Source organism: Capricornis sumatraensis, chromosome 7, assembly GCF_032405125.1.
Source record: "Capricornis sumatraensis isolate serow.1 chromosome 7, serow.2, whole genome shotgun sequence".
Lineage (NCBI taxonomy): Eukaryota > Metazoa > Chordata > Mammalia > Artiodactyla > Bovidae > Capricornis > Capricornis sumatraensis.
The window spans coordinates 83,811,298-83,835,545 of NC_091075.1; the positions used below are offsets into that span (position 1 = coordinate 83,811,298).

The 24,248-nt window shown below is 37.5% G+C and overlaps 1 protein-coding gene and 1 non-coding gene across 5 annotated transcripts in view; one reads left to right on the top strand and one right to left on the bottom strand.

Annotated features, from left to right (window-relative positions):
* The window catches only part of EPHA5 (EPH receptor A5), a 412,214-nt gene that overhangs the window by 211,774 nt on the left and 176,192 nt on the right, over positions 1-24,248 (bottom strand). The gene's annotated exons all lie outside the window — the stretch shown is intronic.
* Positions 9,611-9,682, top strand: TRNAC-GCA (transfer RNA cysteine (anticodon GCA)). Its single transcript has one exon. It is a non-coding gene; the product is annotated as a tRNA-Cys (tRNA).

Below are 24,248 nucleotides of genomic sequence, written 5' to 3' on the forward strand. Positions count from 1 at the left end.
TTTGATTACTTTTTGGAGCTTAGTTAACTTAAAGCTAATCAACTATTTATGTTTTTTTTTTCCTATTCTGAAAATCCACTACATATACTCAAGAGAATTTATTCAAGCATCAATGAACATTTGCTAAAGCTTAAAGGTAAATTTGTATTTCCATGGAAATTCTGATAGACATAATGAACTAGGGCTAATTTTCATGTGCTATAAATGATCTGGGGTTTTAGTAATCCATGCTAAGGCTTTCTGCCATCACCATGAATAATCAGGAATTGACAAAAATGAAAAATGAGAAGGTATTTTTCAGTAGATCTAATTATAGCGATAGTAAAACCTAATGCTCTTATAAATTCAGAGTGAATGTGAAGGTATTTGAAAGATAAGAAGAGCTTTTTGATAGTATTAGGGACATTCTTGTAGTTAAATGATTAGGAGAAGATTTAAAATATTATTTTTCTTATAATAGGATTGCTGTAGCAGCCAGTACCATTCTTAGCTAAGTTATCCAATTTTTCTTCTTTTATCCTTTTCAGTAAAACCATTCTCACTTCAAACATAATTTTCTTTAAAAGACATGAACTGTCAATCCACACATTCTGCATATTTGGGGCTCATTTATCATTCATGAAACAAAAGTCATTTCTTTTTAATGAATTCCTTTTAATTTAAAAACTTTATATAATATCATATATAATGCTGCTTTTCAATCCTCCATGGGAAGTTAGGAAATAGGAAATGATATAGATGTAAATAAAAAGTAGAAAATCATATCCTTCTCTTCAGTAGAGAAGTTGAACAAAATGCTTTCAGCAGGTGGTGAGTCAGAAATTTTGCTTACCACTAGGGTACAAGGTGAAAAAGATAGATGTGGCCCTGCCTTTATGAGTATTAAAGCCACTGCATGTGTAACTATAAATATGATTACGCAGGAAAGAGAAAGAGCAGGGAAGTAAATATGGACACCTTATTTAGACTGGAATGCCAAAGAACACTTCCTTCAGGAAGCTGTCTCCACTGATACGTAAAAGATAGGAAAATTATCCAGTTTGAGGAGGAGTACTGCAGTGCCTTAGAGGGCAAAATCTTTTCAAGGGAGAGGAAAAAAAGTAGGGGGATGGAAAACACTAAAAAGTTGATCAGGGAGATAGTGGGAACAAAGAGACAGAGGTGATGTTAGGGAAGAGGATACCAGGTCAGAAACACATTATGGTTTCTAATATTTGGAACTTTTAATTAATGGGTAGTAACAGGTAATTATAATGTTATAAGCAGGGAAATGTTAATAGTAAGATCAAAGTAGTGTGTAAGAGATCATTTCTCTCTAGCATGGGCAATGGATTGACAAGGAGCATGCATGGAGGCATTTGGCCCTTTTGTTTCTGTTGCATTGTTCTGGAAACAGACAAGAGTGGTTCCAATCACTCTTATCACCACAAGAGTGGTGATAGATAAGAGTAGGTAAATTCAGGAGATGAATATGAGGGAAAATCAGCAACATTTCATGATACATTTAATAGATCAGATGTTACGAGTGAAAAATCCTACCAATGACTCTAAGGTGTTTGGCTTAAACTTCACAGGCAATACTGGTGCCATTTTCTCAGACAGAGAACACTAGATATGAAATGTATTTGGGGAGATAGTAATTATGTTTAAAGTATTATTTAATTCGAGGTGGCTAAAGAAATCCAAATAGAAGTATAGGGAGGAAAACTGTAGGGTTCAATGCATTCCAAGAAAAAGTATCAAAAAATCATTAATTATCCATTATCAAATCATGGCTCTAAATCCAAGTGGGACATGCAATGTTGCTACACAATCTTCTTGTTGTTCAATAGCTTAGTCATCTCCAAATCTCTGCAACTCCATTGACTGTAGCATGCCAGGCTTCCCTGTCCTTCACTATCTACTGGACATTGCCCAAACTCACATTCATTGAGTCGACGATGTCATCCAATCATCTCACCCTCTGTTGTCCCCTTCTCCTCCTGCCTTCAATCTTGGTATTATTTATTTAGTTAGCATCAGTCCTCAGGATCAGCATGAGTATTTTGGAGCTGTTCTTTCTTCTAATTCCTTACAAGCTCTATTCCTTTGTGAATCTCATGGTACATGCATGTGTGCTGAGAAACTAGAAGTCATCAGAGAGGAAATTTCTTACTTTTCTACCACCAAATCTCCAAATCTATATGCACTTGGATCTTTCTTCCTATTAAAAGGGACGTGTATCTTTGCTCTTGGGAGCTTGCCTGGTGCCTCAGATGGTAAAGAATCTATCTACAATGCTGGAGACCTGGTTCTATCCCTAGGTCGGAATGATCCCCTGGAGAAGAGGATGGCTACCCACTCCAATATTCTTGCCTGGAGAATCAGTGGACAGAGGAGCCTGGCAGGCTACAGTCCATGGGGTTGCAAAGAGTTGGGCATGACTGCACAACAACACATGTCTTTGCTCTTAGCAAAAAAAAAAAAATATATATATATATATATATATATGCTCATTTGAATTGGAGACCCATCAGTACTCTCTCTTAGAGTCATCTTCCAAGTGTCTACTATCCCTTTTACAAAATCAGGGGTACTCTCAATTGCCCTCTCTCTCTCAATCTCCCTCTCTCTCTTTCTCTTGGTCTCACCCTTTCTCCTCCCTCCCTCCCTTTGTCATTATCTGGAGCCTGATACACTTTCCAGAACTATTCAATGGAAACAAAGTGAAGCAAAAACAAAACGCACAGCACAACACAGTCAATCTTGCTTGACTTCATTTCTCCCCATAGTAAACAGTTTGGTTTCCATGCGGAACATAATTTCATAAATCATTTTTCCACACGTGCATCACAAGTTCCTCATTCTAAGTCACATGTTGACACATTCCACAACACGGCCACTTCCTTTGTTAAGAATGTAGCCCTCTGGATGCCATACTTCTCCATGGCATTTGACCATATCCTCTTTTGGGAAACTCCTATAAATTTATTACAAAATGCCAGCACAGCCTACAAGTTTCCAGACAATATTTAAGAAACCCTTTAAATGTAATCTCCTATCACACTCACTATGTCCATCAATACTAACTGACTTGCAATGTCCAGAACTTGAGAAACTTCTTTATCTGCCTTTGAATACTGAAGGAAAAGCATTCCAGGTCAAAAGAGAAGAAGTATAAATTGAGAGAACAGGGGTGGTACAACAAGCTTGTAGTCCTTGATAAAAGACTTGTATTTAATCTGAACGCATCTGGAAGACTCTGTGTGTATTTATTTTTTGAGGGTGCTCTTTCTGCCAAGCACTGTGGCAGGGAATATCTGTGTGGTGGTGAGAAAAAAAAAAGAAAAAATTCTACTTTATATTCTGAAGCAACAACACATTTAGGAGACAGAAAATAAATAATAGTCCAAAAAAGTAAAATTTACTTTTTACCTTTTAATCTTGACAATATTCAACAAAAATTATTTAGGTAAGAAGTAAAATTTTTCTAAATTCCAACTTGATATAATTCATTCAAAACAAAGGAAGCTTCTGGAGCAATGTTGTTTCATAGAACTCTTGTACATTACCTAAATATTTGAAAATACTATGCAAGTCCATTCAAGTTGAACAAGGAACAAGACCAAAGAAACACACCCCATGTTAACATTTTCATGAGGCTATCTTAGCAGTCCTCTGGAGGAATGGAAACTAGTTTTAAAGTTCCTATTCTGTCAATGCTTCCTTGCTCATTTTAAGTTCTATGTTTCCTAAGATGCTTGTGCTACACCATGATTACATGTTTTCTTATATATCCTTTAGACCTTTGAACTATTTGCTTAGTGTTTCTTTTATGGAAGATAGAAACTATTTTGACAAACTTTTATGTGTAGATTTTCTCATCTGCTCCCAACTCATATAAACATTCTGGAGACTGAAAACTGTTCATTTGGTTTTCATCATATGAAGCATAGTTCTTTGTACTGAGTACAGATTCATCAGTATTTATGGGTATAAATGGTATGTTTCTTTCTCAGGGTCTAAATGGTACAGCAGGAACTTAAAAATAGCTTGTTAATAAGAATTGTCTAAATATTAAGTTCTGGCAAGTAAAAAAATATAGTATTACAACCTTGCTCACTACTTTAGAAGTTTTGCATAAACTACCAACACTGACTCTCATAGATATCAGTTTAAAAACAAGGATGTTATAGATATCAATTAAAATACAGTTTTGAGATTTAAACATAAGATGCAAATCATCAATATTCAAATGACTGTGAGTGGGTGTGTGTGTGCACGTGCGCATTCAGTCATGTCTGACTCTTTGCAACCCCATGGACTGTAACCCACCAGGCTCCTCTGTCCATGGGATGTTCCAGGCAAGAATACTGAAGTGGGTTGTCATTTCCTACTCCAATTCAAATGAATAAAGGCTGTCAGTTGTTAAAAGTGTGAACAGGTGCTGCCTAGTCTGATTAGGAATTCTTTCAATCTTCAAAATTACCAAAAATGGATAGTTGATAAGCTAGGATTTTTTCAACTCTTCTCAATTACATTACTTGTAATGTTTCCAAAATATTTCAGTCTTAAAGATTCATCACTGTTGGGATTCTTAAGTGAATCCATTTTGCAAGTCAAAGTCAATACTCAATAAACATGGGAACCAAGAAAAATAATTTAAATTAATGTAAAATATATTGTTTTAATAATTTATAATATTAGAATTATCTCTATTAGAATTAAAATAGATTATTTAAATATATATAAAGGGCAATGGGAATAAAAATGCACAAACTCCTGTCTGTAGAGTTTAAGATACAAGTAAAGTTCAAAACATATTGGATTTATCCCATTATACTTTATTCAGAAAGATAGAAAATCACTATGAACAAGGTTTTTACCACAGTTCTTTGATATGTAAATTTTCAGAGGATATAAGCTATGTCAAATTTGCTATTTAAATAGATTTTTCAAAATAAAGTGTCCACAAGATAGTTCAGGCAAAATCTAAGAGATGTGTTAAGAAAAAGAGCATAAAACAACATGCTAGAAGAAAATTACAACTCAAAGTATTTCCAATAACATTTACATCAAAATTTAACGATAATAGCAGATTTATTCTTACATTTGAAATTTACATTCAGTATAAAAAATAGGTATTGTGTTAAAACACAATACCTATTGAACCTACATTAAAATTGAACCTACATTAAAATAAGATTTTAAACTACATGACAGTTCTTGAATACTTACATAGAGAAACATGAGAAAGATCCTAATTTAGAATTAAGTTTCTAAATAACTTTCAATGACTGAAAGCAATAGAGCTAATTGGAATACTGAAAAAAATACCAGAGAAAAATAAAATACTGTTGATAAATACTTTAAATTTCTCTATATATAGTATATAATATGTATGTATGTATATAATTTACTCACCAAATATAGACAGAAGCTCAAAGAAATATCTATATTCATAAATAAAGAATAAAATAAATTGCTCTATATTCTTTACATATTCACTCAATCAATATATGCTGTAAACCAAGCCTATGTGTCATAAATGGTACTGGACATATAAATATAAGTAAAACCTAATAATTGCCATTATGTCATTAAATAACTCAGTAATGTGGCTAATGTTTATATGTTGACTGGCACATATTTGTGTGTTAAATCATTCAGTCATGTCCAACTCTTTGCCATCCTATGGACCATAGCCCTTCAGGCTTCTCTGTTCCTGGGATTCTCCAGGCAAGAATACTGGAGTGGGTTGTTATGTATTCCCCAGGGGATATTTCTGACCTAGGGATTGAACCTGCACCACTTAAGTTTCCTGCACTGGCAGGTGAGTTCTTTACTGCTAGCATAACCTAGCACACATTTTTAAAAGACACTCAAAATGACAATTAAAAAATAAAATAAAAATAGCATCTTCTGGTGTGTTGTTGTTCAGTTGCCAAGTCATCTCTGACTCTGTGCCACTCCATGGACTGCAGCATACCAGGCCTCCCTGTCTCTTAACCTCTCCCAGAGTTTGCCCAAGTTCATGTCCATTGAATCAGTGATGCCATCCAACTATCTTATCATCTATATTCCCCTTCACTTATTGCCTTCAGTATTTCCTAGCACTAGGATATTTTCCAGTGAGTTGGCACTTCACATCAAGTGGCCAAAGTATTGGAGTTTCAGCTTTAGCATCAGTTCTTCCAATGCATATTCAGGGCTGATTTCCTTTAGGTTTGACTGGTTTGATTTCCTTGCAGTCCAAGGGACTCTCAAGAGTCTTCTCCAGAACCACAGTTCGAAAGCATCAATTCTTCAACATTCAGCCTTCTTTATGGTCCAACTCTCATATCCGTACATGCTTACTGGAAAGACCATAGCCTTGACTATACTGACATTTCCAGGCAAAGTGATGTCTTTATTTTTTAATATGCTATCTAGGTTTGTCATAGCTTTCCTGCCAAGAAGCAATCGTCTTCTAATTTCATGGCTGCAGTCACTGTCCTCAGTGATTTTACAGCCCAGGAAAAAGAAACCTGTCACTGCTTCCAACTTTTCCCCTTCTATTTTGAATGAAGTGATGGGATCAGATACCATGATCTTAGTTTTTTTAAGTATTAAGTTAAGGCAGCTTTTTCACTCTCCTCTTTCACCATCAACAAGAGGCTCTTTACTTCCTCTTCACTTTCTGCCATTAAAATGGTATCATCTACATATCTGAGGTTGTTGATATTTCTCCCAGCAATTTTGATTCCAGTTAGTAACTCTTCCAGCTTGGCATTTCGCATGATGTACTCAGCATATAAGTTAAATAAACAAGGTGACAATAAACAGCCTTGTCATACTCCTTTCTCAATTTTGAACCAGTCCTTTGTTTCATATAAGGTTCTAATTGTTGCTTCTTGACCCACATATAGGGTTCTCAAGAGATAGGCAAGATGGTCTGGTATTCCCATCTCTTTCAGTGTTTTCCACAGTTTATTACGATCCACACAGCCAAAGGCCCTATGTAGTCAGTGAAACAACAAATGATGTTTTTCTGAAATTTCCTTGATTTTTCTATGATCCAGCAAATGCTGGCAATTTGATCTCTAGTTTCTCTCCCTTTTCTAAAACCAGCTTGAATAGCTGGAAGTTCTCAGTTCATGTACTGCTGAGATCTAGCTTGAAGGATTTTGAGCATAACCTTACTAGTATGGAAGATGAGTATGATTGTCTAGTAGTATAAACAATTTTATAGCACTATGTATGTGTTATACACATCCTATGAGTATGTCTGAATGTGTATGTAAACAAAAAGCTTGTCTTTCAGTAAGATGTATCCACATATATTATAAATTATAATATAATTATATAAAATTGTATATGATATATTTATACAATATATTTTATGTTATACATTGTAAATAAAATATAGCTGTGTGACTTTAGAAATTGTTTAGGATTGTATTACTTTCAGATTTTTATGTTTCCTAATCTATTCATTTATAGAAGTACCATGTCATGTAGGGTCAGTGATCAATACTAATACTGAACTTAACTTCCTCTCATAGTCTAGGGTAAGGCACCTCCTCTAGAGGTCACAATAGAACAGAGTATCCTCATATTTAGTAAAAAATGTATTATGTACCAACATCACGTCTTATTTTATTTCTAATTTTAGAACTTATATACTTCATAACTAATAGCTAGCAACATTAAAATATTTAAAATTTGAAATATACTGAAGAAGTATGTAGAGATAAAATCTATACACTAAATAAACTGGGATGGAATATTTTTAATCCTCAAGTAAATTATGCTGATTAAATTATTACTCAACTAAAATTATCCCTTAACCAGGATATGGTTTTCTAAGATTAAACTGTTATTCTAAACTAATTTCAGTTTCACAAGTTTAAATACCAAGAGTCCTGTGTATTATTCATGAAAAGACATTATGCAGTGATATGATAATATATCTCTCCATTTTGGCAACATGGACATGCTTGAGATATAGTAACAAACCCATGAAGCTCTTTGGGAGTTTGAAATGGACAGACATATGACCCCCAGACTGTGTAGAGTTGTAAATAGCAAAATGACCATTTTGCATTTAACTAACTGAATCTCCACTAAAATAAAAGCTATAGAACATCAGCAAGTCTTCAAAGACTTTTAAAACCTGTCTATATAAGGATGGACATTTATTGAAAATAACAAAATCTATGGTATCTTTCAAAGCAAAGATTATAATTTCCCTTTAATTTCTGATTAATTGGATTCTGCTCCAATAAAAAATTGCTATAGATAATTTTAAAGTTGTTTTTAATTACTAATCCACTGGACTTTTTGGTATTTCTATAATTTCAATGGATAAGATGTTGATCATTTTGTTCTCCCAAATAGTATGCTTCAGAAACAGTGTGGTAGGATATGTACGAGTGTTTAAATATGCAAAATCTTTGATATTTGGTTATATATTTCCCACTTCATTAAAAATTGTATAAAATTAAAATTTTAATCAAGGATTAAAAAGAGTATTAAAGAAGATAATACTTCTTTAAGTTAAAAAGTAGTGTTTATATTGTTAAAATGAACAAACTAAAATACAGTATTTATTTTGAAAGTATATGCAAGGTCTGGCCCAGGGTCTTTACCTTGACAGCTAAGATAAAAACAGTGCTTTCCATTATGAACACTTTGCCTTGTACCACTGGGCATTACACCTCAGTCAACTAACTCAGAAAATAATAAAACCTGTGTAACAAAATTATATTTCCCTTGATTTGATGAAAAAGTACAGATTAAGTATGTACTCTTTTGAAATAAAGAATAAACCACATATGTAGTATAAATGAACTAGCGATAATTTTCTCCTTAAAAGTCAAGCAACAACTATAACAAAGGAAAACTTACTCCTCAGTCCTATCAGAGAACTACTCTTCAAATTGATTACAATTTGAGCTTAATAAAACAGTAATAATGCAGTTTTTTAGAAAGCATATAGATATTAACTTAAGTGTTTGAAAATCATAATTTGTATTAAAACAAAAAAAATTTTAAATTTTCCCTGATTATTTGCGAGGAAGTGTGCTTGGATCTAGGCCACAGCTAGTTTATATGAACATGAATACAATGAAAGAAGTATAAAGGATACATAAGACATACAGCTGTTCACAATGTTTTCCAAATTATACACTAAGAATTCAACTGGATCAAGCATTTTTCAAATGTTCAAGCCATATCTAAGAAATGCTGACTTTTTCAACTGAAAGTCTATGAATTAGCAAAAGCAACTGGCTAGTGCAGTTAATTTGGCAAAAGCAGCCATCTATTTGCCCCTGATTTTCAGTGTTCAACTGTCCTACTGGGTCTCAAATTAAATAATTTCAGATGTCAACATTAGGGGCACAGCTCTTTATTCACAGAATGGAAAATAATGCATTCCCAAAATCAGTTGGAAAAGATTGTCCTTTAATAATATACCTTAGTTCTAGAAACTTCAAGCAGGCAAAATCTGAAAAACATTTCATAGCATTATATATTACACTATTTTCATTTATCTATGTTTAGCACACATATTTTTTTCTTCTTAATGTGATCAGTGCTACAGAATTTCTCAATCACTGCCACAGTTTATTTTTATGTCTTAGGGGCTTCCCTGGTGGCTCAGAGGACAAAGCATCTGCCTGCAATGCAGGAGACCCAGGTTCGATCCCTGGTTTGGGAAGATCCCCTGGAGAAGGAAATGGCAACCCACTCCAGTATTCTTGTCTGGAGAATCCCATGGACAGAGGAGCCTGGCAGGCTACAGTCCACGGGGTCGCAAAGAGTCGGACACGACTGAGTGACTTCACTTCACTAGCTACCCTGCTGCTGCTGCTGCTGCTGCTGCTAAGTCACTTCAGTCGTGTCCGACTCTGTGTGACCCCGTAGACGGCAGCTCACCAGGCTCCCCTGTCCCTGGAATTCTCCAGGCAAGAACACTGGAGTGGGTTGCCATTTCCTTCTCCAATGCATGAAAGTGAAAAGTGAAAGGGAAGTCGCTCAGTTGTGTCTGACTCTATCTCAATTTCAAAACCAGAAAGGGTCTTGGCTTTTTTTCTTGTTTTTTCAGAAGCCAGAGCATGAAGAAAAAGTAAGCCAGAAAGACAATAACTAAATGGCTGATCTCAAGATGATTACAGAGCAAGTTCTTTATTTTGTAATATGGAAATTTAGACTAGATTATAATCTTAATCCAAATTAGATTATGTTTTAAAGCATATTCTTCTCCACTGTCACTTTATGATTACCATTCTATCACCATCTCACAAAACACTCTCTTTTATAGCTATATGACATAGAAACAATAATTACAGTACCCATACTAATAAAACAAACTGACATATTCAGCATGTCCACTAGTGCCAGTCAGTGAGTGGAACTCTACACAGATCCAGATAATTTAATTAGGACAATAATACTATGAAAAGTGAAGAAAGTGAAAGTGAAGTCGCTCAGTCGTGTCCAACTCTTTGTGACCCCGTGGACTGTAGCCCACCACGCTCCTCCGTCCATGGGGTTCTCCAGGCAAGAATACTGGAGTGGGTTGCCATTTCCTTCTCCAGGGGATCTTCCCGACCCAGAGATCGAACCCTGCCGCATTGCAGGCAGACGCTTTAACCTCTAATTCCAAATTACAGGTACAAGGTGCCTAAGTTCTTACAAGCAGCCAGTAAGTAAAGAATCTGGAAGTTCAGCATGGATGTGTCTGGTAACATTGCTAAGCTTTCTCACCATTATTCTGGTGAGAGCAGAGGCACCATGCTTGAGGCACCAATTACAATTTTAGGGAAACACTTTCTTCAAAGAAACTACAATTTGAATATTACGAATGACTAACCTAAAAGTTACAGATGATAGAGGCTGAGGAAAGCATGTGCAGTGTGTTATGGAACTTCACATTTTGTGTTGCTTCCCTTTCTTCCCTTCTTTCTTTCTTTTTGTTTTTTAACATCATGAACATATTACACATTGACATTTTTTCAGCATAAAACATACAAAACTGATATTGAAATGGCAGCATTTGTTATGGACTAAGTGTTTTTTGTGCCCTCAAAATTCATATGCTAATGCCCCAACTTCCAATGTGAAGGTAACTAAGTAGATGAGATCATGAGGATGAGGCCCTCCTGATGGAATTAGTGGCCTTATAAGAGGAGAAGTAGCTGGGACAGAGTTAGCAAAAGTAAGTGTATTAGGGGTTGTGGTCAAATGGATGGTAGGCACAAAGGGCTTTGAAGGCTATTGTAAAAACTTTCCCTTTTACTCAGAGAAATGACACAGTACAACACTTAGGATGAATAAGACAGGAAGCAAGAGTTAAGAGGCTACTATTGCAGTCAACCAGAAGGATGATGCTGGCTTGGTCCAGGGCGGCAGTAGAAGTAGTGTAAAACCACTGGATGCTGCATATAATTCAAAGTAGAGAAAACGGCATTCTCAGACTAATTGGATGTGGGAAATAAGAAAAAGAAAGAAGTAAAGCATGATTTGAGGGACTGGAAAGGTGAAACTGCTCACATCTGATATAGAGATGCTGAGGGTTTTCAGGGGAATATGGGAAATTCAATTTGGGACATATTACACTCGAGAAAGATGAGACATTCTAGGGGATATATCAACCATACAGCCAGATAGATGGATCTAGAGTTTGAAAGATAAGTCTGGGCTAAATTTAAGAGTATTTAAGACCACGGGACTGAATATAATCTCTATTGGGAAGAGTGTGCATGAAGAAAAGAAGAAGATGATCCTCTACACGTAGCATCCAATACACAAAATTCTGCATGGTGTTGATTGTCTTTGGTTGGGTGCTTAGGATACAAAGATATTGCCAAGAGACTCAAAGCATAGCATTCAGCTTTTTATTTACTAATTAGTATGACATCAAAGTTCTGGGCAATTTACTAAGGTGTATTTTAACTTCCTTTCTTCAGTTAAAATTCCCAAGAAATTCAAGGTAAATAAATAATATCATCTCCATTTTACATTTAAAAGTAAACTGTACCCCTGAAACATAACCAAGAACAAAGCTGAGATTCAGACCCCGTTATGCTCACTGATAACTTTGTTCCCCAAACTACTACTATCCTTATCCTTAAAGGATTTCTGGATCTTTATTCTTGAAAAGTTCTGGTTCTGTCAGCCTTCTTTCCCAAGAAGAAACTCAGCCTCACTTTCCCTCTCCACTGCTCCTTTTGGTTTCTGAAAGAAAACCCATATTTGGTTGAACAAAGTGCCATTTAGTTTTGTACCTTCCATCTTTTTTTTTTTTTTTAATTCAAAGACAGTCAGAAATAAGTAATACATTGTCTAGGGGAGCATTTTCACTTTTTCCTCTATAAAACATAAATCATTTCCAGCTCATTATGGCATTTTTATCAAAAATGATGCTAAAAATCAACAGGGAAAAATTCAAAATCAACTTTTCAAAAATACTCATTATATCACGATACTTAAAGCTTCTTACTCAGTTCAGCTCAGTCACTCAGTTGTGTATGACTCTCTGCAACCCCATGGACTGCAGCAAGCCAGGCTTCCCAGCACTCCTGCAGCTTACTCAAATTCATGTTCACCGAGTTGGTAATGACATCCAGCCATCTCATCCTCTGTCATTCCCTTCCCCTCCTGCTTTCAGTCTTTCCCACCATCAGAGTCTTTTCAAATGAATCAGTTCTTCACATCAGGTAGCCAAAATACTGGATTTTCAGCTTCAGCAACAATCTTTCCAATGAATATTCAGGATTGATTTCCTTTAGGATGGACTGGTTGGATCTCCTTGCAGTTCAAGGGACTCTCAAGTGTCTCCTTTAACAGCACAGTTCAGAAGCATCGATTCTTCGGCACTCAGCTTTATTCATAGAGTCCACATTTATTCATGACTATTGGAAAAATCCTAGCTTTAACTAGGATGGACCTTTGTTAGCAATAAAATGTCTCTGCTTTTTAATATGCTGTCTGGGTTTGTCAAAGCTGTTCTTCCAAGCAGCAAATGTCTTTTAATTTCATGGCTGCAATCACCATCTGCAGTGATTTGAACACCCAAGCAAATAAATTCTGTTAATGTTTCCATTGTTTCCCCATCTATTTGCCATGAAGTGATGAGACTGGATGTCATGATCTTAGTTTTCTGAATATTGAATTTTAAGCCAACATTTTCACTTTCCTTTCTCACTTTCATCAAGAGGCTCTTTGGTTCTTCCATCACTTTCTGCCATAAGGGTGGTGACATCTGCGTAGCTGAGGTTATTGATATTTACCCTGGCAATCTTGATTCCTTCCAGCTTGTGCTTCATCCAGCCCAGCATTTCACATGATGTACTCTGCGTATAAGTTAAAAAAGCAGGGTGACAGCCTTGACGTACTCGTTTCCCAATTTGGGGCTAGTCTGTAACTGTTGCTTTTTGACCTGCATTCAGATTTCTCAGGAGGCAGGTAAGGTGGTCTGGTATTCCTATCTCTTGAAGAATTTTCCACAGTTTGTTGTGATTCACACAGTCAAAAGCTTTGGCATAGTCAATAAAGCAGAAGTGGATGTATTTCTGGAATTCTTGTTTTTTCGATGACCCAACAGATGTTGGCAATTTGATCTCTGCTTCCCTTGCCTTTTCGAAATCCAGGTTGTACATCTGAAAGTTCACAGTTCATGTACTGTTGAAGCCTGCCTTGGAGAATTTGGGGCATTACTTTGCTAGTATGTGAGATGAGTGCAATTGTGTGGTAGTTTTAACATTCTTTGGCATTGCCTTTCTTTGGAATTTTAATGAAAACTGACCTTTTCCAGTCCTGTGGCCACTGCTGAGTTTTCCAAATTTGCTGGCCTATTGATTGCAGCACTTTAATAGCATCATCTTTCAGGATTTGAAATAGCTCAACTGGAACTCCATCACCTCCACTAGCTTTGTTGGTAGTGATGCTTGCTAAGGCCCATTTGACTTCATATTCCAGGATGGCTGGCTCTAGGTGAGTGATCACACCATCATGGTTATCTGGGTCATGAAGATCTTTTTTTGTATAGTTCTTCTGTGTATTCTTGCCATCTCTTCTAAATATCTTCTGCTTCCGTTAGGTCCATACCATGTCTGTCCTTTATTGAGCCCATCTTTGCATGAAATATTCCCTTAGTATTTCTGATTTTCTTGAAGAGATCTCTAGCCTTTCTCATTTTATTGTTTTCCTGTTTCTTTGCATTGATCACTAGGAAGGCTTTCTTACCTGTCCTTTCTATTCTTTGGAACTCTGCATTCAAATGGATATGTCTTTCCATTCCTCCTTTGCCTTTAGCTTATTTTCTTTCCACAGCTATTTGCAAGGCCTCTTCAGACAACACTTTCATCTTTTGCATTTCTTTTTCTTGGGGATGGTCTTGATCACTGCCTCCTGTACATTGTTACGAACCTCCGTTCATAGTTCTTCAGGCACTATGGCTACCAGATCTAATCCCTTAAATCTATTTCTCACTTCCATTGTATAATAGTAAGAGATTTGATTTAATTCACTCATACCTGGTCTAGCGGTTTTCCCTACTTTCTTCCATTTAAGTCTGAATTTTGCAATAAGCAGTTCATGATCTGATTTATAGTCAGCTCCCAGTCTTGTTTTTGCTGACTATATAGAGCTTCTCCATCTTTGGCTGCCAAGAATATAATCGATCTGATTTCGGTATTGACCATCTGGTGATGTCCATGTGTAGAGTCTTCTCTTTGTTGTCTTGGGTTTTTTCTTACTACAAATATACTAAATGCACTAAAACTGTACTAAAGCTTCTTTCTAAAAATGTACTAAATTCACCATTAACACTAGTTACTATAAATACATAATAGTTTATGTATCAGTAAGTATGGCATTGCCAGTAATAGGTAAACATACAGAGAAATAAATGTCAAGAAAATAAGTATAAGAAATAAATGTCTTGAACTATATTAATTCAATAAACTTTGAGAAAACATTTTAAATATGAAGACTGTAGTGTTTTATACAGAACTTACAAATAATCACTTAAACATCAACATATCATAAGTATGAAAAATAAATGAATACCCTTTTTTCAAAATCTATCCTGCATGAAAAACTTAAAAATCAATCTGCTGGTAAAACCTGGTGGGAATAAATCCTGACTTTTCAAAAGGCAGATTTGCGACAGTTTACTAGAACTGAGTCTTCAGTCCTGTGATCAAGCTTGCCATGCAAATCTGGCACTGAGCATGTACAGAAAGAGGGATTCTCAAATTATGATGTGGTTTAAACAATTACAGCAATTTGTGGTTAAGAAACATGACATTTGGGAGAACTTATTTTGATGATTTATGTCATGTGTGTTTGTTCTACCCACATTTTAGGTCTCTCATCTGAAGCAAAAAGAAATCACAAGTGTTATTCTTAAGGAAAAACTAAATATTCTTGATAGATTTTCATGTATTTAAGCACACAAGTAGTAGGTAAGTCTGTGTTTTCTTATAAACTCTTCCTCATTCATATTAGGTATATAAACTAGAGTTTAAATGGAATCATTCCCAGTTTTGACAAATTGTGTATTTTGGATGAATACTTCACATGAAGATTTCTGAGCACTTTTAAATATGTCACATATTTTGTATGCTTCCTTTAAGATATTTAAAACTATGCCTAGAAACAGGGCATTGACTGAATCAACTGTTACACCTTCAAAAATTTTGGAAAGGTATATCAATAATTAATTTTTGTCTAATCTTTTAAATCATGTTAATATGTATTATGAGTTTGTCATGAGAATAAAAAATTCCAGTTAGAAACCACTTTTTATGTTTATCCATATAATAAATTTAAAATGACACTTATTGAGTGTGTGAGTTGTGTGTGTGTTTGTGTGTGTGTGCACGCACTCAGTTGCTTAGGGTGTGTGTGTGTGCTCAGTTGCTTAGTTGTGTCCCATTCTTTGCAGCCCCATGGACTGCAGCCTGCCAGGCTCCTCTGTCCGTTAAATTTTCCAGGCAAGAATACTGGAGTGGGTTTCCATGCCTTCTTCCAGGGGATCTTCCTGACTCAGGAATCAAACCTATGTCTCTTTTGCCTCCTGCATTGGTGGGCAGGTTCTTTATCACCAGTGCCACCTGTGAAATCACTATAGAGTGCCTACTACATTTTAAGTCTTGTGTTATGTATTACCATACTTCCCTTACCATTTTATCTCTTAACTCATGAATTGTCTTCTCTCTGTAACTATGTACATCCTGCCTTTTAGAGATCCCATCTCCCTCACTTTTGGAACATCTGAAAACCTACCACTGTGATTCTTAGACTACCTTAAATTATCAGTAAAATCTCCTGCATCCTCAATCTCTTTTCATAGTTCCTTTAGCTTTTAGCTCTAGCAAAGTGCACCATTGCCCCTGAAGACAGTAACTGTCCAGGGGTAATAGTTATCTCACATGCCTTCCTACCACTGATCTTCTAAATGTGGCATTGCTCTATACTGGGCTTTCCAGATCATTCTTTCTATAGTAAATTTTATTTTTTACAGTAACTCTCACAAGATCTCCAATGCATACCTTTAAAAATTTATTTTTGGTGAGCACATGTAAGTTTTACTCTCTTAGAAAATGTCAATCACATAATTTAGGGTTATATATTATAGTTCTCATGGGAAATAGATAGGGAAACAGTGGAAACAGTGTCAAGCTTTACTTTTGGGGGGCTCCAGAATCACTGCAGATAGTGATAGCAGCCATGAAATTAAAAGACGCTTACTCCTTGGAAGAAAAGTTATGACCAACCTAGACAGTATATTCAAAAGCAGAGACATTACTTTGCCAACAAAGGTCCGTCTAGTCAAGGCTGTGGTTTTTCCAGTGGCCATGAATAGATGTGAGAGTTGGTCTGTGAAGAAAGCTGAGCACGGAGGAATTGATGCTTTTGAACTGTGGTATTGGAGAAGACTCTTGAGAGTCCCTTGGACTGCAAGGAGATCCAACCAGCCCATCCTAAAGGAGACCAGTTCTGGCTGTTCATTGAAAGGACTGATGCTAAAACTGAAACTTCAGTATTTTGGCCACCTCATGTGAAGAGTTAATTCATTGGAAAAGACCCTGATGCTGGGAGCGATAGGGGGCAGGAGGAGAAGGGGAGGACAAAGGATGAGATGGCTGGATGGCAACACCGACCCGATGGACATGAATTTGTGTAAACTCCAGGAGTTGGCGATGGACAGGGAGGCCTGGTGTGCTGTGATTCATGGAGCTGGAAAGAGTTGGACACGACTGAGCGACTGAACTGAACTGAACTGATTATAGTTATCATGTTATCTTTGAGAGTAAAAGCAAAAGGTGAACTTGAAATGTTTAAGTTTTTGTTTCATATCCTACATTTTCTTCCAACATTTACATTTACTTTTTTATGTTTAATCTAAGTTTCTAACCAAATTAAAGAAAGCTGTGTTTGTGAACTAAGTCTCATAGAAAAGGTAAACCTAAACTGTTCTGGTCCTAATCATTTGACTCACTGTTCCTTAGGTTTGCCCAAAAGGGAAGCAAAAGTAAATATTTCTCTTCCTCTTCTATGTGTGCCCAGCTACCATTCCACCCTGACGAATCCATTTTCCCATTCCCTGCTATAAACACGTTATAAAGTACCTGTAGCCTGCAGCAAGTTCAGCAACAGATCTTAGCCCACTGTCTGTGCTTGTTAGATTTAGAGTTACCAGAGCTTGTTGTGAAGCTCTGATTCTGAAATCATTATGTAACTTAATTTTTCCCTTATTTTAAATTTCCTGAAAATTCTTTTTATTTAAAAAGTAGGTATAACTTTCACAACCCCCATCTTTTTAATTCAAACCAACAGAAAATGGTCTAAGACCTCACTAACTGATTTATATTTGCTCAGTTCAGTTCAGTTCAGTCACACAGTTGTGTCCGACTTTGCGACCCCATGAATCGCAGCGCGCCAGGCCTCCCTGTCCACCACCAACTCCCAGAGTTCACTCAGACTCACGTCCATCAAGTCAGAGATGCCATCCAGCCATCTCATCCTCTGTCGTCCCCTTCATCACCTGCCCCCAGTCCCTCCCAGCATCAGAGTCTTTTCCAATGAGTCAACTCTTCACATGAGGTGGCCAAAGTACTGGAGTTTCAGCTTTAGCATCATTTGCTCCAAATAATCCAAGGGCTGATCTCCTTCAGAAAGGACCGGTTGGATCTCCTTGAGTCCAAGGGACTCTCAAGAGTCTTCTCTAACACCACAGTTCAAACGCATCAATTCTTCAGTGCTCAGCTTTCTTCACAGTCCAACTGTCACATCCATACATGACTACTGGAAAAACCACAGCCTTGACTAGACGGACCTTTGTTGGCAAAGTAATGTCTCTGCTTTTGAATATGCTGTCTAGGTTGGTCATAACTTTTCTTCCAAGGAGTAAGCGTCTTTTAATTTCATGGCTGCAATCACCATCTGCAGTGATTTTGGAGCCCCAAAAAATAAAGTCTGACACTGTTTCCACTGTTTCCCCATCTATTTCCCATGAAGTGATGGGACCGGATGCCATGATCTTCATTTTCTGAATATTGAGCTTTAAGCCAACTTTTTCACTCTCCTTTTTCACTTTCATCAGGAGGCTTTTTAGTTCCTCTTCACCTTCTGCCATAAGGGTGGTGTCATCTGCATATCTGAGGTTACTATTATTTCTCCCAGCAATCTTGATACCAGCTTGTGTTTCTTCCAGTCCAACATGTCTCATGATGTACTCTGCATAGAAGTTAAATAAGCAGGGTGACAATATACAGCCTTGACACACTCCTTTTCCTATTTGGAACCAGTCTGTTGTTCCATGTCCAGTTCTAACTGTTTCTTCCTGACCTGCATACAGATTTCTCAAGAGGCAGGTCAGGTGGTCTGGTATTCCCATCTCTTTCAAAATTTTCCACAGTTTATGTGATCCACACAGTCAAAGGCTTTTGCATAGTCAATAAAGCAGAAATAGATGTTTTTCTGGAACTCTCTTGCTTTTTCCATGATCCAGCAGATTTTGGCAATTTGATCTCTGGTTCCTCTGCCTTTTCTCAAACCAGCTTGAACATCAGGAAGTTCACGGTTCATGTATTGCTGAAGCCTGGCTTGGAGAATTTTGAGCATTACTTTACTAGCATGTGCGGAGAAGGCAATGGCACCCCACTCCAGTACTCTTGCCTGGAAAATCCCATGGATGGAGGAGCCTGGTAGGCTGCAGTCCATGGGGTCGCTGAGAGTTGGCACAACTGAGCAACTTCACTTTCACATTTCATTTTCATTCATTGGAGAAAGAAATGGCAACCCACTCAAGTGCTCTTGCCTGGAGAATCCCAGGGACGGGGGAGCCTGGTGGGCTGCCATCTATGGGGATACACAGAGTCAGACACGACTGAAGTGACTTAGCAATAGCAGTTACTAGCATGTGAGATGAGTGCAATTTTGAGGTAGTCTGAGCATTCTTTGGCATTGCCTTTCTTAGGGATTGGAATGGAAACTGACCTTTTCCATTCCTGTGGCCACTGCTGAGTTTTCCAAACTTGCTGGCATATTGAGTGCAACACTTTCACAGCATCATCTTTCAGGATTTGAAATAGCGCAACTGGAATTCCATCACCTCCACTGCTTTGGGTAGTGATGCTTTTTACGGCCCACTTGACTTCACATTCCAGGATGTCTGGCTCTAGATGAGTGATCACACCATGGTGATTATCTTGGTTGTGAAGATCTTTTTTTGTACAGTTCTTCTCTGTATTCTTGCCACCTCTTAATATCTTCTCCTTCTATTAGGTCCATACCATTTCTGTCCTTTATCGAGCCCATCTTTGCATGAAATGTTCCCTTGGTATCTCTAATTATCTTGCAGAGATCTCTAGTCTTTCCCATTCTGTTTTTTTCCTCTATTTCTTTGCATTGATCATTGAAGAAGGCTTTCTTATCTCTTCTTGCTATTTTTTGGAACTCTGCATTCAGATGCTTATATCTTTAGTTTTCTCCTTTGCTTTTTCTTTCTCTTCTTTTCACAGCTATTTGTAAGTCCTCCCCAGACAGTCATTTTGCTTTTTTGAATTTCTTTTCCATGGGGATGGTCTTGATCCCTGTCTCTTGTACCATATCACGACCCTCATTCCATAGTGCATTAGACACTCTATCTATTAGATCTAGGCCCTTAAATCTATTTCTCATTTCTACTGTATAATCATAAGGGATTTGATTTAGGTCATACCTGAATGGTCTAGTGGTTTTTCCTACTTTCTTCAATTTCAGTCTGAATTTGCTAATAAAGAGTTCATGATCTGAGCCACAGTCAGCTCCTGGTCTTGTTTTTGTTGACTGTATACAGCTTCTCCATCTTTGGCTGCAAATAATATAATCGATCTGATTTCAGTATTGACCATCTGGTGATGTCCATGTGTAGAGTCTTCTCTTGTCTTGTTGGAAGAAAGTATTTGCTATGACCAGTGCATTTTCTTGGCAAAACTCTATTAGTCTTTGCCCTGCTTCATTCCACATTCCAAGGTCAAATTTGCCTGTTACTCCAGGTGTTTCTTGACTTCCTACTTTTGCATTCCAGTCCCCTATAATGAAAAGGACATCTTTTTGGGGTGTTAGTTCTAAAAGGTCTTGTAGGTCTTCATAGACTCAATAAACTTCAGCTTTTTCAGCGTTACTGGTTGGGGCATAGACTTGGATTACTGTAATGTTGAATGGTTTGCCTTGGAAACGAAAAGAGATCATTCTGTCATTTTTGATATTGCATTCAAGTACTGCATTTCAGACTCTTTTGTTGACCATGATGGCTACTCCATTTCTTCTGAGGGATTCCTGCCCACAGTAGTAGATATAATGGTCATCTGAGTTAAATTCACCCATTCCAGTCCATTTTAGTTTGCTGATTCCTAGAATGTTGACGTTCACGCTTGCCATCTCTTGTTGGCCACTTCCAATTTGCCTTGATTCATGGACCTGATATTCCAGGTTCCTATGCAATATTGCTCTTTACAGCATCAGACCTTGCTTCTATCACCAATCACATCCACAGCTGGATATTGTTTTTGCTTTGACTCCATCCTTACATTCTTTCTGGAGTTATTTCTCCACTATCTCCAGTAGCATATTGGATACCTACTGACCTGGGGAGTTCCTCTTTCAGTGTTATATCATTTTGCCTTTCATACTGTTCATAGGGTTCTCAAGGCAAGAATGCTGAAGTGGTTTGCCATTCCCTTCTCTAGTGGACCACATTCTGTCAGACCTCTCCACCATGACCTGCCTGTCTTGGGTTGCCCCAAGGAGATGGCTTAGTTTCATTGAGTTAGACAAGGCTGTAGTCCTAGTGTGATTAGACTGACTAGTTTTCTGTGAGTATGATTTCAGTGTGTCTGCCCTCTGATGCACTCTTGCAACACCTACCATCTTGGGTTTCTCTTACCTTGGGTGTGGGGTATCTCTTCACAGCTGCTCCAGCAAAGTGCAGCTGCTGCTCCTTACTTTGGATGAGAGGTATCTCCTCACCTTGCCCGTCTTTACTTTCAAAGTGGGATAGTTCCTCTAGGCCCTCCTGCACCTGCGCATCCACCACTCCTTGGACATGGGCTGGTTCCTTCTGGCAGCTGCCCCTGGCCTCAGGCACGGGGTGGCTCCTCCCATCCGCAGCCCCTGGCCTTGGTCACAGCTGCCTGCACTTGAAATGTTCCCTTGGTATCTCTAATTTTCTTGAAGTGATCTCAAGTTTTCCCATTCTGTTCTTTTCCTCTATTTCTTTGCATTGATCATTGAAGAAGGCTTTCTTATCTCTTCTTGCTGGCTTTGGAACTCTGCATTCAGATGCTTACATCTTTAGTTTTCTCCTTTGCTTTTGGCTTCTCATCTTTTCATAGCTATTTGCAAGGCCTCCCCAGACAGCCATTTTTCTGTTTTGCATTTCTTTTCCATGGGGATGATCTTGATCCCCGTCTCCTGTACAATGCCATGAACCTCATTCCATAGTTCATCGGACACTCTATCTATCAGATCTAGGCCCTTAAATCTATTTCTCACTTCCACTGTATAATCATAAAGGATTTGATTTAGGTCATACCTGTATGGTCTAGTGCTTTTTCCTACTTTCTTCAATTTGAGTCTGAATTTGGTAATAAGGAGTTCATGATCTGAGTCACAGTCAGCTCCTGGACTTGTTTTTGTTGACTGTATACAGCTTCTCCATCTTTGGCTGCAAAGAATATAATCAATCTAATTTTGGTGTTGACCAACTGGTGATGTCTATGTGTAGAGACTTCTCTTGTGTTGTTGGAAGTGGGTGTTTGCTATGACCAGTGCATTTTCTTGGCAAAACCCTATTAGTCTTTGCCCTGCTTCATTCCACATTCCAAGGCCAAATTTGCCTGTTACTCCAGGTGTTTCTTGACTTCCTACTTTTGCATTCCAGTCCCCTATAATGAAAAGGACATCTTTTGGGGGTGTTAGTTCTAAAAGGCCTTGTAGGTCTTCATAAAACCGTTCAACTTCAGCTTTTTCAGCGTTACTGGTTGGGGCATAGACTTGGAGTACTGTGATATTGAATGGTTTGCCTTGGAAATGAACAGAGATCATTCTGTCGTTTTTGAGATTGCATCCAAGTACTGCATTTCAGACTCTTTTGTTGACCATGATGGCTACTCCATTTCTTCTGAGGGATTCCTGCCCACAGTAGTAGATATAATGGTCATCTGAGTTAAATTCACCCATTCCAGTCCATTTTAGTTTGCTGATTCCTAGAATGTCGACATTCACTCTTGCCATCTCTTGTTTGACCACTTTCAATTTGTCTTGATTCATGGACCTGACATCGGACCTTGCTTCTATCACCAGTCATATCCATAGCTGGATATTGTTTTTGCTTTGACTCCATCCCTACATTCTTTCTGGAGTTATTTCTCCACTCATCTCCAGTAGCATATTGGGCAACTAATGACCCGGGGAGTTCCTCTTTCAGTATCCTATCATTATGCCTTTTCATGCTGTTCATGGGGTTCTCAAGGCTGCTGCTGCTGCTGCTGCTGCTTAGTCGCTTCAGTCATGTTGAGTCTGTGCGACCCAATAGACGGCAGCCCACCAGGCTCCCTCATCCCTGGGATTCTCCAGGCAAGAACACTGGAGTGGGTTGCCATTTCCTTCTCTAGTGCATGAAAATGAAAAGTGAAAGTGAAAGTGAAGTCACTCAGTTGTACCCGACTCTAGCGACCCCATGGACTGCAGCCCTCCAGGCTTCTCCGTCCATGGGATTTTCAGGCAAAAGTACTGGAGTGGGGTGTCATTGCCTTCTCCCTCTCAAGGCTAGGGATGTTGAAAAATCTGACCTCTGTCCCAGCACTGCCTCTAATGTTTTCTGTATCTTCCAAATAAGGTCTGGTTCTTTTTTGTCCCAATTCTTTATGAATATTGCAGGACAAGAATTTTCTGGTCTTCAACCCAGTCTTTTGGGCTTTTCTGAGTAATTGATAACGTAAACAGACATATTTTCAATAACTGCAGTTGACTCATTCAAAGTCAACACCTACTTTACTTTCCTCATCATTTTCATCTATCTTTCGTACTGGTAAGTGAAAGACTTCTCTGTATTCAAATAAAATTAAAAGAGCAATCTTGACCCTTCTCCAAATCATCTCTGCATGAAAATTAGTTTTCCAGAGTATGGAGACTTTAATAACATATGACCTGAGCTCTGTGGTTCGTAGAGAACAGACTTAAAGTATCATCCAGCTCATCCAATATTTACATTGCAGAAACCTCTGTGCTTCCTTAATGTAAATGTAAGAGTTTGAGTTAGTGTACGGGAACCAGCAGAGGCCCTCCTTACTTCATGACTGACATCTGGCTGTTCATATCACACCACTGTCCTCTACCAAGAACGCTTTCCTTACCCTGTGCAATCGGTCCTTCTTTAAATCTTCACTTAAATTTTCTATTCTCATAATTCACTGCAATTGAAATGATTCAATATAAATTATACAACTGTATGAATAAGCTGGTCTCACACATCCCACATTTTATTTTAAATCACTTACTATAAGTGATACCCTGGGAATTGAGAGTATATTAAGGGAGTCTAAAAAAAGCATGATTAAGAGAAAGAGGCAAAGGATATAAAAGAAAAGCATTATCAGGTGGCTGCTAATTTAGGATCATTTAGTGAATTTAATTTTTTTCATACTCTGTCTTTTCTATTCTTAATATTTAATCAAAGAATATCAGTAGTTACACTAACACAAAGTATATAATTGAAGCATATTTAATAC